Source organism: Rhinoraja longicauda, chromosome 8 (assembly GCF_053455715.1).
Source record: "Rhinoraja longicauda isolate Sanriku21f chromosome 8, sRhiLon1.1, whole genome shotgun sequence".
Lineage (NCBI taxonomy): Eukaryota > Metazoa > Chordata > Chondrichthyes > Rajiformes > Arhynchobatidae > Rhinoraja > Rhinoraja longicauda.
Window position 1 is genome coordinate 73,486,495 of NC_135960.1, and position 12,672 is coordinate 73,499,166.

At 42.6% G+C, this 12,672-nt stretch overlaps 1 protein-coding gene across 2 annotated transcripts in view; it reads left to right on the top strand.

Annotated features, from left to right (window-relative positions):
- The first annotated feature begins 2,140 nt into the window (after positions 1–2,140).
- Positions 2,141–12,672, top strand: part of rab5b (RAB5B, member RAS oncogene family) — a 59,815-nt gene continuing 49,283 nt past the window's right edge. The window contains exon 1 of one of the 2 annotated variants that reach the window (XM_078404286.1): positions 2,141–2,363. The gene's annotated coding sequence lies outside the window, so the exon portion shown is untranslated. The remainder of the gene's footprint in view (positions 2,364–12,672) is intronic. The other variant, XM_078404285.1, reaches the window with a different exon arrangement.

Genomic DNA, 12,672 nt, shown 5'->3' on the forward strand with positions numbered 1-12,672 from the left:
TGTAGGAAAAATGTTCCCAATGTTGGGGGAGTCCAGAACCAGGGGCCACAGTCTAAGAATAAAGGGGAGGCCATTTAAAACTGAGGTGTGAAGAAACTTTTTCACCCAGAGAGTTGTGAATTTGTGGAATTCTCTGCCATAGAAGGCAGTGGAGGCCAATTCACTGGATGAATTTAAAAGAGAGTTAGATAGAGCTCTAGGGGCTAGTGGAATCAAGGGATATGGGGGGAAGGCAGACATAGGTTACTGATTGTAGATGATCAGCCATGATCACAATGAATCCAAGGGCCGATTGGCCTCCTCCTCCACCTATTTTCCATGTTTTTATGTTTCAAATCTGGAGATAGACACAAAGTGTTGGGAGTAACTCAACAGGCCAGGCAGCAAACTCTGGAGAGAAGGAGGAATGGCGGATGTTTCTGGTCGAGTCCCTTCTTCAGACTGAGAGTGGGGTCAAAGGAAAGGAGAGGTACACCGCCAAAACATGGCAGGATAATGCTCCCTGCCACACTGCACACATTGTTCGGGAATGGTTTGAGGAACATGATGAAGTGCTCACGGTGTTGCCCAGGCCTCCAAATTTTCCAGATTTCAATCCGATTGAGCATCTGTGGGATGTGCTGGATCGACATGTCCGATCCATGGCGGCACCACCTCGCAACTTGCAGGACTTGAAGGATCTGCTGCTAATGTTACTTGGTAATCCAAGTAAACATGATCATTGTTGTGCTGTTTTGGCGGCACACGGAGGACCAACAGCAAATTAGGCCGGTGGTCATAATGTTTTGGCTCATCAAGTCATAATGTTTTGGCTGATCAGTATATATATATCTAGGCGGTGATGTGGAGAGATTCTGGTTGATTACTGCGCAAACTGCAGTAAAAACTTATTACTGCATAAGTGGTTATCTTGTGCAGATCGGCGTGAGTAGAGTAGTGATTAAATTTTGAAGTGGGCGTTTTTGACCAAGTTGAGGAGATCTAGTTGCTCAATCCCCTTTTTAAATGACTGAACATCGGGAGCGGCGCGTGTGTTGGGTGGTAACATATTCCATTCCCTTATCGTCCTTGGGTAAAGAGAATATTGGTAGCAAAGTTTATTGAAATTTAGCAAGTTGATTTAGGGACTGGTATTTTGTCTTGTTTCATGGCGGTTGGTGCTCTGGGATGACGGAAGATTTGATGGCGTGATTTTGTGAATTTCCTTACAAATTGCAAAATGCTGGAGTAACTCAGCAGGTCAGGCAGCATCTCGGGAGAAAAGGAATGGGTGACGTTTTGGGTCAAGACCCTTCTTCAGACTGATAAATTGCAATGTCTTAGCCTGATTCTGCGGAGCACTAGGGTATCCCTAGCTCTAAGGTAGAGATAGATAGAGCTCTCGGGGCTAGTGGAATCAAGGGATATGGGGAGAAGGCAGGCACAGGTTATTTATTGGGGACGATCAGCCATGATCGCAATGAATGGCGGTGCTGGCTGAAGGGCTGAATGGCCTCCTCCTGCACCTATTTTCTATGTTTCTATCCCATCCGAGAGAAGTTAGCTTATTATTCACACTTGATTTGTGCTTGTAGTCATTACATACAAAGCGAGCTGCTCGGCATTGTACTTTCTCCAGGGCGATCTTGTTGTTGTTGTTGTTGTTGAAAGGATCCCATACCGCTCCACAATACTCCGATTTGGACCAATAGAGGCGTTCTCTTTGACGGATCTACTACATGCGTGAAAATTTCTTTTAAGAAGTTCTATTTGCTTTGTTAGTCACTTGACTAAAATGCGTCCTAACTTAAATCTTGGCTCAATCCGACTCCTAGATATGGGTGATGGTCGACAGCAAGCAATGTGTGGCTGCCCATGATGGTGTATAACAATAAAAGTGGTCTAGTCTTGTGTGAGACAAGTCAAGTCAAGTCAAGTTTATTTGTCACATACAGATGTGCAGTGAAATGAAAGTGGCAACGCCTGCGGATTGTGCTATGGTATGACTTTTGGTTGTATTGATGACATCTGATATGGAACAACGAATGAAAGATGTGCAAAGAGGAGAGAGAGGACGCTGAAGGGTGCGCTGGGTGGGTGGCCATTGCTGCCAGTGCCAGTGCCAGTGCGGTGGCTGGGTGGCCATTGCTGCCAGTGCCAGTGCCAGTGCGCTGGGTGGGTGGGTGGTACCGGGCAGGTGCGCGGGCGCTCAACTTACCGCGGCGGCCGTCAGCGGGCGGGGTGGCGGTTGGCGGCGGAGTGATACTCGTCCAGCACAGCGGCTCGGTGTGCGGCGGAAGCGACGAGGACGTGGAGGCAAAGAAAGAGTGCGGGAGGCGGCGGTGCCGGGAGCGCGGAGTGAGGCGGCAGCAGCAGGAGGTGAGGTGAGGGTCGGGCAGTGGGCATGGACGCTCTGTGTGTGCCTCTCTCCCCCTCGTGTCCCACTCCCTCGTGTCCCACTCCCTCTCCCCCTGTGTGTGTCCGTCGGCAGCTGTCAGGCCACAGCCTGCTCTGTGTGGCGCAGGGGAGCCGCCGACAGGCCCCCGGCCCGGCCCGGCCCTGCCCGGACCCCGGCCTCAGCCATGGCCGCCCTCCCCGCCGCACTGCCACTGCTGAAGGGCGCCTTGAGCGGCGGGGCTGGAGACAAGCGCAGCCTTTGCCAGGCCTGCCCACCATCACCACCGTCTGGTCTGCACCTAACCGCGTCTCCCTCCCCTCCCCTCCCCTCCCCAGGTCAGGACAGGCTCGGGTTCGGGGCAACCCCAATCCCAGTCTCACTCTGCTCCATCACTGATGGGGGTTCCCCGACACTGTCCCCTTCAGCAAGGCAAGAGGCCACTTCTCAGTGTCTCAGCACTGTCTGAACCTCCCCTCCCCAACTTCCACCCTCCACCTACCTCCCCGCCCCCAATCTGCCTTCCACTGGGTAACAACAGAAACACCCATTTCTGAAAGCCGGTTCTGCACAGCAAGGCCTGGTTACAAAATCATCTTGCTTTTGATGGAAGGTAGACACGAAATGCTGGAGTAACTCAGCGGGTCAGGCAGCATCTCTGCAAAGAAGGAATCGGTGATGTTTCGGGTCGAGACCCTTCCTCCGACTGATGATGGAGGTGGAAACTGGTTATGTTTCACTCCATTGCCTGCACTAGACAATATTCATGTTTTGTATTTTTCCAGCATTCATTTTACTTGGGCAGGTCCAGGGTTGGGTTTGCATTGATAAAGGCCACTAAATCTTTGATATGGCAAGTAAGACGTGTAAAACAATTCTTTGTAACCTAATGTAAAATATTACACGGTGAAACATGATCAGACACACCCCTGCATATTTAGGAGTGAATTACACTGAGAAATGGGAGTTTGTTTAATTTTTGGCATCGAAGTATTGGCCTTGATTGAGTAACCCTAAATCTTGAGTAATCCAGAAAGAAGTGACAACATATTTCTGATTTTATTTGTTATCAATCTTTTGAGGCAAGACATATATGATATATATATTTATTTATCTATTTCTGTGAGTGTTTAACTCGGGAGCATGACTGAGGGATTTATACCCTGGAACCACAAAACCAGTGTTTATATATCCTCTGAGCATCTAGATTAAGTTACAGCTTTTTAAAGCAGCATCTTCTCGTTATCTGTGACTTGGCCTTGATGGGCTGAATTGGGCTTGTTTAGATCTGCCCCTGCAGAGGAAGGTGCCGCTGGAATGGGTGAAAGTGTAATGTTAATCAACTCTTTCATAAAATTACCTGGCCTCATTTTAGCACTTTCTCCCGTTGCGTGGCCTGAGCTATTGATGAGTTTGTTGACATTTTGTTGACAAGCTATTTTATTGATGTCACACTCTTTGGAACCGAATGAGTTGATGGAATGATTTTTCCAAGCCACTGACGGTAATGGTTTCTTATGAATTAACGTTTAGCAGAAGTGAGCACGAGCTCAAGCATAAGAAGTGCTCTTATTTTGATGTTGCAACTGGGCCACAGTTTAAGAATAAGGGGTAGGCCATTTAGAACAGAGATGAGGAAAAACTTTTTTAGTCAGAGAGTTGGAATCTGTGGAATTCTCTGCCTCAGAGGGCAGTGGAGGCCAATTCTCTGAATACATTCAAGAGAGCGCTAGATAGAGCTCTTAAGGATAGCGGAGTCAGGTGGTATGGGGAGAAAGCAGGAACGGGGTACTGATTGAGAATGATCAGCCATGATCACATTGAATGGCGGTGCTGGCTCGAAGGGCCGAATGGCCTACTCCTGCACCTATTGTCTATTGTAACTGCATTATACCTGACATGAGAGAGTTGAAATGAAATGCCTGAAATGAAAAATGTTTACAATTCTTGCACTAATGACTGCATCAGTATTGATTAAAAAATTATTCTAAAATAATAGTTTTGGATTTTTGCTGATTAGATTAAAAAAGCATTTTGTTGATAAGGAATTCATTGCCACGATAAACATAACATCGAGGGGTTGGGGAGCAGTGAAATTGTGTCAGGATTTTTCAGAATCTTGCACATAAAGCACTTTTAGTCTTTTCTGCTTTTTAATAAAAATTGTTTTGATTTACTTTTATTGTGGCTACCAGCAAAACAGGTGATTTGGGATATTGGCATCAATATCATATTACATGTGTAACTGATCAGTAAATTCCATATTAAAGATCTCCATTGCATTGATTTGATGTCTTTCTGCCAAAACACTGATTCAACTGACTTATTAAGCTTTTTAAACAATTGATGCAGTGATGACCAGTCATTTCTGAGGTGGTTAGAGGAAAACAGACTATTAGAAAGCAGTAACAGGACAAATAAAGGTATATAAGAAATAAAATGTTGCTAACATAGAAACATAGAAAATAGGTGCAGGAGTAGGCCATTCGGCCCTTCGAGCCTGCACCGCCATTCAATATGATCATGGCTGATCATCCAACTCAGTATCCCGTACCTGCCTTCTCTCCATACCCCCTGATCCCTTTAGCCACAAGGGCCACATCTAATCCCCTCTTAAATATAGCCAATGAACTGGTCTCAACTACCTTCTGTGGCAGAGAATTCCACAGATTCACCACTCTGCGTGAAAAAAACCTTTCTCATCTCGGTCCTAAATGACTTCCCCCTTATCCTTAAACTGTGACCCCTTGTTCTGGACTTCCCCAACATCGGGAACAATCTTCCTGCATCTAGCCTGTCCAACCCCTTAAGAATTTTGTAAGTTTCTATAAGATCCCCCCTCAATCTTCTAAATTCCAGCGAGTACAAGCCGAGTCTATCCAGTCTTTCTTCATATGAAAGTCCTGCCATCCCAGGAATCAATCTGGTGAACCTTCTCTGTACTCAACCTATGGCAAGAATGTATTTCCTCAGATTAGGAGACCAACATCTGTTGGTTTAAAATGATCAAACTACATGTTGGTTTAAAATACAATATTGATTTCAGGAGATTGTTGTCTGATAGTTTCTGTGATTGTTATATTGCCACATTCTGTCGTGCACTTCATCGCTTGGTTCAACCTTCACATTTCTTACTCTGCTGTACTTGCTTAATAAACTATTTGGTCCTTAACTTCTATTTCTGAAAAAAGACCATTGATTTGTGGGTATTTTCGTATAATCTGTTCAAATGTAGTAGGTTTTGCACTCTCTATGTAGAGAGTTTCTTCCATGGGGTCTATCAACAAGTGGTTGCTACATAGAACATGTCATTTTAGTGTTCGTCTTCTCAACGATGGTGAAACCATACCAAAATAAATAGTTATTTAAACCAAAATTCTAACATGCTGATGAGAAACATCAGATAATAAAAAAAGTTTGTTTATTTGGTTTGTTTAGAGATACAGTGTGGAAACAGGCCCATCAGCCCACCAAGTACATGCCTATCATCGATCACCCGTACACTCGTACTGTGTTTCCCCACTTTCGTATCCTATACGCTAGGGACAATTTTTACAGAAGCCAATTAATCTACAAACCTTTGGAGTGTCAGAAGAAACTGGAGTACCCAGAAAAAATCCCACACAGTCACAGGGGGAACATACAAACTCCGCATAAACAGCACCCACAGTCAGGATTGAACCAAAGTATCTAGCACTGTGAGGCAGCAGCTCTACCGCTGCACCGTTTTGCCGTCCAGGTGTTTAACTCATTTATTATAGTGTAATTTTTTAATATAAAAGAATCAGATTTTCCCATAATATATCACATCCAAGGCAAACCGAATACAAAATAAGCTTAATTTGGACTTTGACGTCATACCATGTTTCATATTTTGCATTTGGTTTTGAATCGAAGTTGGTATTATCAAGAGTAGTTGATCATTAGTCATAAGTTAATTGTTTGGGCAGTATCAACCTATTTGTAATGAACATGAGATATTTGCATTGGCCAGAATTAAAAATATTATCACAGAGGCTGGATATTAGAAACTGGTGACATTTGATGCATTTTTTTTGAAGCTTACTTACTAACAAGGCAGAAAAAAATATTTGCCTTTGGGCAGTGTTGTTTTGTGCTCTGGTTATGTTCCTGATATGTAAAAGTGGAAGTATTGTAATATTACTGTTGTTGGGTCTGGAACAAAACCAATCATTTGAGAAAGCTTGCTTGAAGACTTCAGATTTAAAAAGGTACTTGGAGCTAGAAGCTTCTGAATACTGAAAATTTCAGTAAATACATCTGAGATATTGAAGTCTTGTTTGTAGCCAATGATAGATTGAAGAGTAGTTGATCATTGGCATATTTTGAGGCAGAGGAATGGAATGCTGTTTGAGAGTACAGAATTAGAAGAGGTTTGGATGGAGTGACAGACAAGGATAAGAATTCTTTAGGAACAAGTGAAGATTAGACTAAATGATGAATGGGCAGATTGGATGATGTGAGGCCAAGATTGTGTAGGATGAGGAGGGTCCTCAACAGGAAGTTAGAAGTGAAGTTCGAAGACTTCTATTGAAGAGGCTACAGTAGGAGTGGGGAAGGGAAAGCGAGTGATTGGATGTGGCATTTAAAAGAAACATCAGTCTGAAGAAGGGTCTCGACCCGAAACGTCACCCATTCCTTCTCTCCCGAGATGCTGCCTGACCTGCTGAGTTACTCCAGCATTTTGTGAATAAATCGATTTGTACCAGCATCTGCAGTTATTTTCTTATACTATATATATTTAAAACACACTACAGGTGTTGGTAGAATGGCAACGTTTTGAATGTTCTGCCTCAGAATAAATGTAGTTTAAAGGCATAAGAAATGGGATCAAGAACAGACAATTGAGCCCCCTTCACCATTCAATTAGATCATGGCTAAACTTCTACCTCTTCCATTTATATATACATTGATTTCTGTAATATCCAGACGTTTTTTCATCTCTGTTCTGAATGCTGTCTGGAGTATAGAATTCCAAAAAATTGGCTTCAATGAGTGAGCACATCTCTCCACTTGTCATCCCTGTACCAGACCCCCCCCCCCCCCCCCTCCATTTTTATTTTGCGGTACTGATCCCTTGCACAGACTCCTCAGCCAGGCAAAACATACTCTCCCTATCTAACATTGTCAAAATGTTATATACCTCTTATTGTTCAAAATGGTTTACATCCCTCCACATGTAAAGGACTACAGCATGTATATCCTTTTTGTGGATATATTTGGGGAATAAAATGGATCATGTTCTACACAGTGGGTGCAGATTATTGGAGCTTTTGTAGGTTGTACAGTTGCCACTCTTTCATGCCTGTGCTTTATTGTATATGCAGAAAATCAGGATACTTTTTGACCAGTAGCAGAAAAGTAAAGTGGAATCTTTTATACAAAAGCAAACAACTCTTGTTTTCCTATGTGCCAGGGGTTAGATGTTTTTAACTGCCGCCCTGATCATCCTAACCATTTTGCTTGCTGTAGATTGATAATGATACTTTGAATTTCAATCCAAATCAATTAAGTTGAAATTACACTAAAATAATTTATTTAAAAATGCAAATTGATGATTAATCTTTCAAATCTTCAAGAAATGTGCACCATTCCATATAAAGTAGGGTGTTGGCAAATTGCATTTTTTCTGTTGTGAGATGCTTGAGAACAGATTTCGCTGCTTAGTTACAATAGTAATTACAAAACAATGTTATTTATTTACTTTGGCTATAATGAGGTTTGGATCCTCAATATTCATGCAAGTCAGCTCCTTGGTTTTGTTCAGATAAACTGATAAACCCTTGAAAGCAAAAGTGAACACACCACTAGGAATATTTGGTTTGAATGTAATGTGAATTAAAAAATATATATTGCATATTGGAGTTGCTTTGCTCATTTATTAGAATGTTTCCATTGCAGATGTAGTTGTAAGTTATCAGTTTTGTGAACTCTGACCTTAAAAAGGTCAGTCTTCAATTTGAGATACAAAATGCTGGAGTAACTTAGTGGGTCAGGCAACATTTGTGAAAATTACATTTCTTTATTTTCCAGTATCAGTACCAGTTACCTTTCTGGGATATGGAAGTCTAGAATTGCTTCTGTATTTTCAGGCAGGAAATCTGTAGTTTGGGTATCATAAAATAACTTCATATTTTGTCTTGTCTTCTAACAACAGTTACTTTGGCTAGGATGTAGATTCTCAAACAATAGCAATGGTCTTGTATCTCATCTAACGTCTGTTTAATTGTCTAGGCTATTATATCTGATATGTTTTACTGATGTCCACATATGTACATTTTCCAGTAGAAGTTCTAAATAAAGATTAATACTTTGAAGACACACAGCGCTAGAGTAACACAGCAAGTCAGATAGCACCCTGGAGAATAAGGATAGGGCGGCACGGTAGCACAGCGGTAGAGTTGCTGCTTTACAGCGAATGCAGCGCCGGAGACTCAGGTTCGATCCTGACTACGGGTGCTGCACTGTAAGGAGTTTGTACGTTCTCCCCGTGACCTGCGTGGGTTTTCTCCGAGATCTTCGGTTTCCTCCCACACTCCAAAGACGTACAGGTATGTAGGTTAATTGGCTGGGTAAATGTAAAAATTGTCCCTAGTGGGTGTAGGATAGTGTTAATGTACGGGGATCGTTGGGCGGCACGGATTTGGTGGGCCGAAAAGGCCTGTTTCCGGCTGTATATATATGATATATGATATATGATATGTGACGTTTCATGTTGGGACCCTTCAGGTCTGAACAAGGGTCCTGGGCCCAAAATGTCACCCTATCCAGCAACGCTGTCTGATCTGCTGACTTACTCCAGCACTTTGTCTTTGTTTTTTGGAAACCAGTATCTGCTGTTACCTGTTTCTACGTTAATATTTTGCAATTTGCTAACTTTCAATTTTAATATTGTAATATCCTCCATTAGGATACAACATGAAACAAGTCTATTGTAATATGCAAAAGTGCAGTGAAGTATAGATATAATGAAACATCTTGCTTTTAGCAGCATCACAGGCAACATAGACACAAAAAACAAATTATACATAAATCGTACATAAATTACATGTAAAAATTTGAGCGTTTCAGTTGAGTCTCTACTCGCTGAAGTTTAGATGAATGAGAGGGCTTGGATAGTGAAAGGCTTGGATAGAGTGGATGTGGAGAGGATGTTTCCACTAGTGTGAGAGTCTAGGACCAGAGGTCACAGCCTCAGAATAAAAGGACGTTCCTTTAGGAAGGAGATGAGGAGGAATTTCTTTAGTCGGAGGGTAGTGAATCTGGAATTCATTGCCACAGAAGACTGTAGAGGCCAAGTCAATGGATATTATTAAGGCAAAGATAGATAGATTCTTGATGAATACGGGTTAGGGGTTATGGGGAGAAGGCAGGAGAATGGGATTGAGAGGGAAAGTTAGAGCAGGCATGATTAAATGGCAGAGTTGACTTGATAGGTTGAATGGCCTAATTCTGCTCCTATCACTTATGAGCATGAAAATTTCTAAAAGAAAGTAGACTGGAAAAAAAAATATATTAGTGCAAAAACATTTAGGAAAAAAACAAGTTCATGGCAGTGCAAGAGGTGGACCATAGTGTTCTGTGGCTGAGGTAGGATTAGGGTTGTGCAGGTAAGAACATGGTCATATGAAATTAGCTGTTGCTGAACCTGGTGGTGTGGGACTTCAGGATTAATTATATGCATTGAGACCATGAGCAATATCATGGTGAATGACCACTCAGCTATTCGAGTCTTCATTGCAATTCATTGCCTGATGGTTCATTTTTGACATTGGTTTTGCCTTTTCCATTATATCCTTATTCAAATTATAGTATCTAAAAATCAATCAACCTATGTCTTCAATATATTAAGTGGATGAATACTAAGAGTCCTCTGAGGAGAAATCATAACCCTTAGAAGAAATTTCTGTTTGTGACCCCTTTTTCTGAAAACGTGATCCACATTGTTAGGCTTTCCAGAACAGGTATGTTTCACAAAGACATCTCGTTCAGTAATAATAGCTAATTTATTTTCATATTAAACACGCCTGTATTATTATTTACTTTGACATTTTTCTTGATTGTTTCTGGTCATTCACTATGATTGCTTAAATTGGAGAATCATTTCAATGAGATGTGCAAAAGAACAAGCGTAGTGAGTTGGTGCACTATCCTTTCGTATCATGGCCCTATGTTGAACTTGAATGTTGTTCTTCTTTACAGTTTCCAATTCTACGTAGAACATGTTTTCATTAATTCTTTGTAAGTTATTGATGATGAAAGCTGACACCAATAGAATAAAATTCATAGGAATTTAAAATTTCATAGGACATCTGCTCAGTCCATCTTAACCAACCTGATCTCCTGGTGGCTCAGCACTTCCCCTCCCATTCCCAATCTGACCTTTCTGTCCTGGGCCTCCTCCATTGTCAGAGTGAGGCCCAGCGCAAATCGGAGGAACAGCACCTCATATTTCGCTTGGGTAGTTTACACCCCAGCGGTATGAACATTGACTTCCCTAACTTCAGATAGTCCCTGCTTTCCCTCTCTATCCCCTCCCCTTCCCAGTTCTCCCACTAGTCTTGCTGTCTCCGACTACATTGTATTTTTGTCCCGCCCCCTCCCCTGACATCAGTCTGAAGAAGGGTCTCGACCCGAAACGTCACCCATTCCTTCTCTCCCGAGGTGCTGCCTGACCCGCTGAGTTACTCCAGCATTGTGTGTCTACGTAGAATAAAATTCATCTTCTCTTCAAAAATACAATGCCCTTTATTGCACCCCAAATTATCAAGAGGAAGATATATCCTGATGTGGAGCTTGTGTAAGTGTGACAAAGTAGAAAGGCTTGCATTTATTTATCTCATGTGGTTGAGTCTGGGTAGGTCAATGAATGGGGTGTCATAGTGATAAGTCATACAGTCTGGAAACAACCCATTCTGATTATCGCATTAATCCTGTCTTTCAGCACTTGGCCAATAGCCTTCTTTGCTTGGACGATTCAAGTGCTCATCTACACTCCTCTTAAAGGTTGTCAGTGATCTGTTTCCATTACAGTCTCAGGAAGTATATTCCAGTTAGTCACCACTCTCTAGATAAAAAAAAATCCCCCTCAAATCCCTTATAAATCTCTTGCCACTTATCCAATATCTATGTCTGCTCATTTTAGTTATCAGTTATGGGGAAAAGTTTCCTGTAGTCTAACTTATCTGTACCCCTCATAATTTGATATATCTTGGTCATGTTTCTCTTAACATCCTCCTCGCTAGAGAAAATAGATCCGGTCGCTTATAACTGAAACATTCTGGTGAATCCTGACGAATCTTCCCTGCCTTGCATTTTTTCTTGTTATTGAAAGGGTTAAATCACTTGGGTTGTTCATTGAGTGATGAATGGTGATATTGGCATAGTCTCAAAATGCTGGAGTAACTCAGCAGGTCCAGGCAGCATCTCGGGAGAGAAGGAATGGGTGACGTTTCGGGTCGAGACCCTTCTTCAGAGTCTGAAGAAGGGTCTCGACCGAAACGTCACCCATTCCTTCTCTCCCGAGATGCTGCCTGACCTGCTGAGTTACTCCAGCATTTTGTGAATAAATCGATTTGTACCAGCATCTGCAGTTATTTTCTTATACTACTGGCATAGTCTGCTCTCTTTCTCTACTTTTAGTAACTGTTCTTTCATATCTTACGTGCTTTTAATGCCATTACAATACTGTGGTATGGTTACCATGAAATGATTTTTATGTATTTTCCAACTTAAGGATAATCTTGACGTATGTATGTAAATAAAGAAGCCATTCAATACCCAGGAATAGCCTGCACTACATTGTCCTGATGCACTGTAAATTGGAGGAATTAAACTTGATGATGTATATTTCAGTGTTACCAGGGTCACCCGGGTTTAAAATCACCATATGTCAGTTTCTTTATAATGCTTCAATTTTAATTTAAAACTAGATGGGCGTGGACCTGTTGGATCCAAACCTCTCCTGCGGGCCCGGCAACCCCCATTGGGTCCAAACCTCTCCTGCGGTAACCCTCCCCCAACTGACGACCCGTGGACCCGTTGCCGGCTGGGGAGTCTCGGGGGCGGGGGAGAGGGAGCCACTCACCCTGGCGGCCATCGCCACGGCCAGAGCGACCCATGGACCCGTTGGGTGCAAACCTCTCCTGTAGCGGCAGCTTGACGGCGACGGCCGTTGCTTTAAGCGGGAAGAAGCGCCGGCAGAGAACCAGTGTGCTTTGAGCGCAGGTGCGGATCTGGCGGCCATCTTACATAAGTATTAAGAAAATAACTGCAGA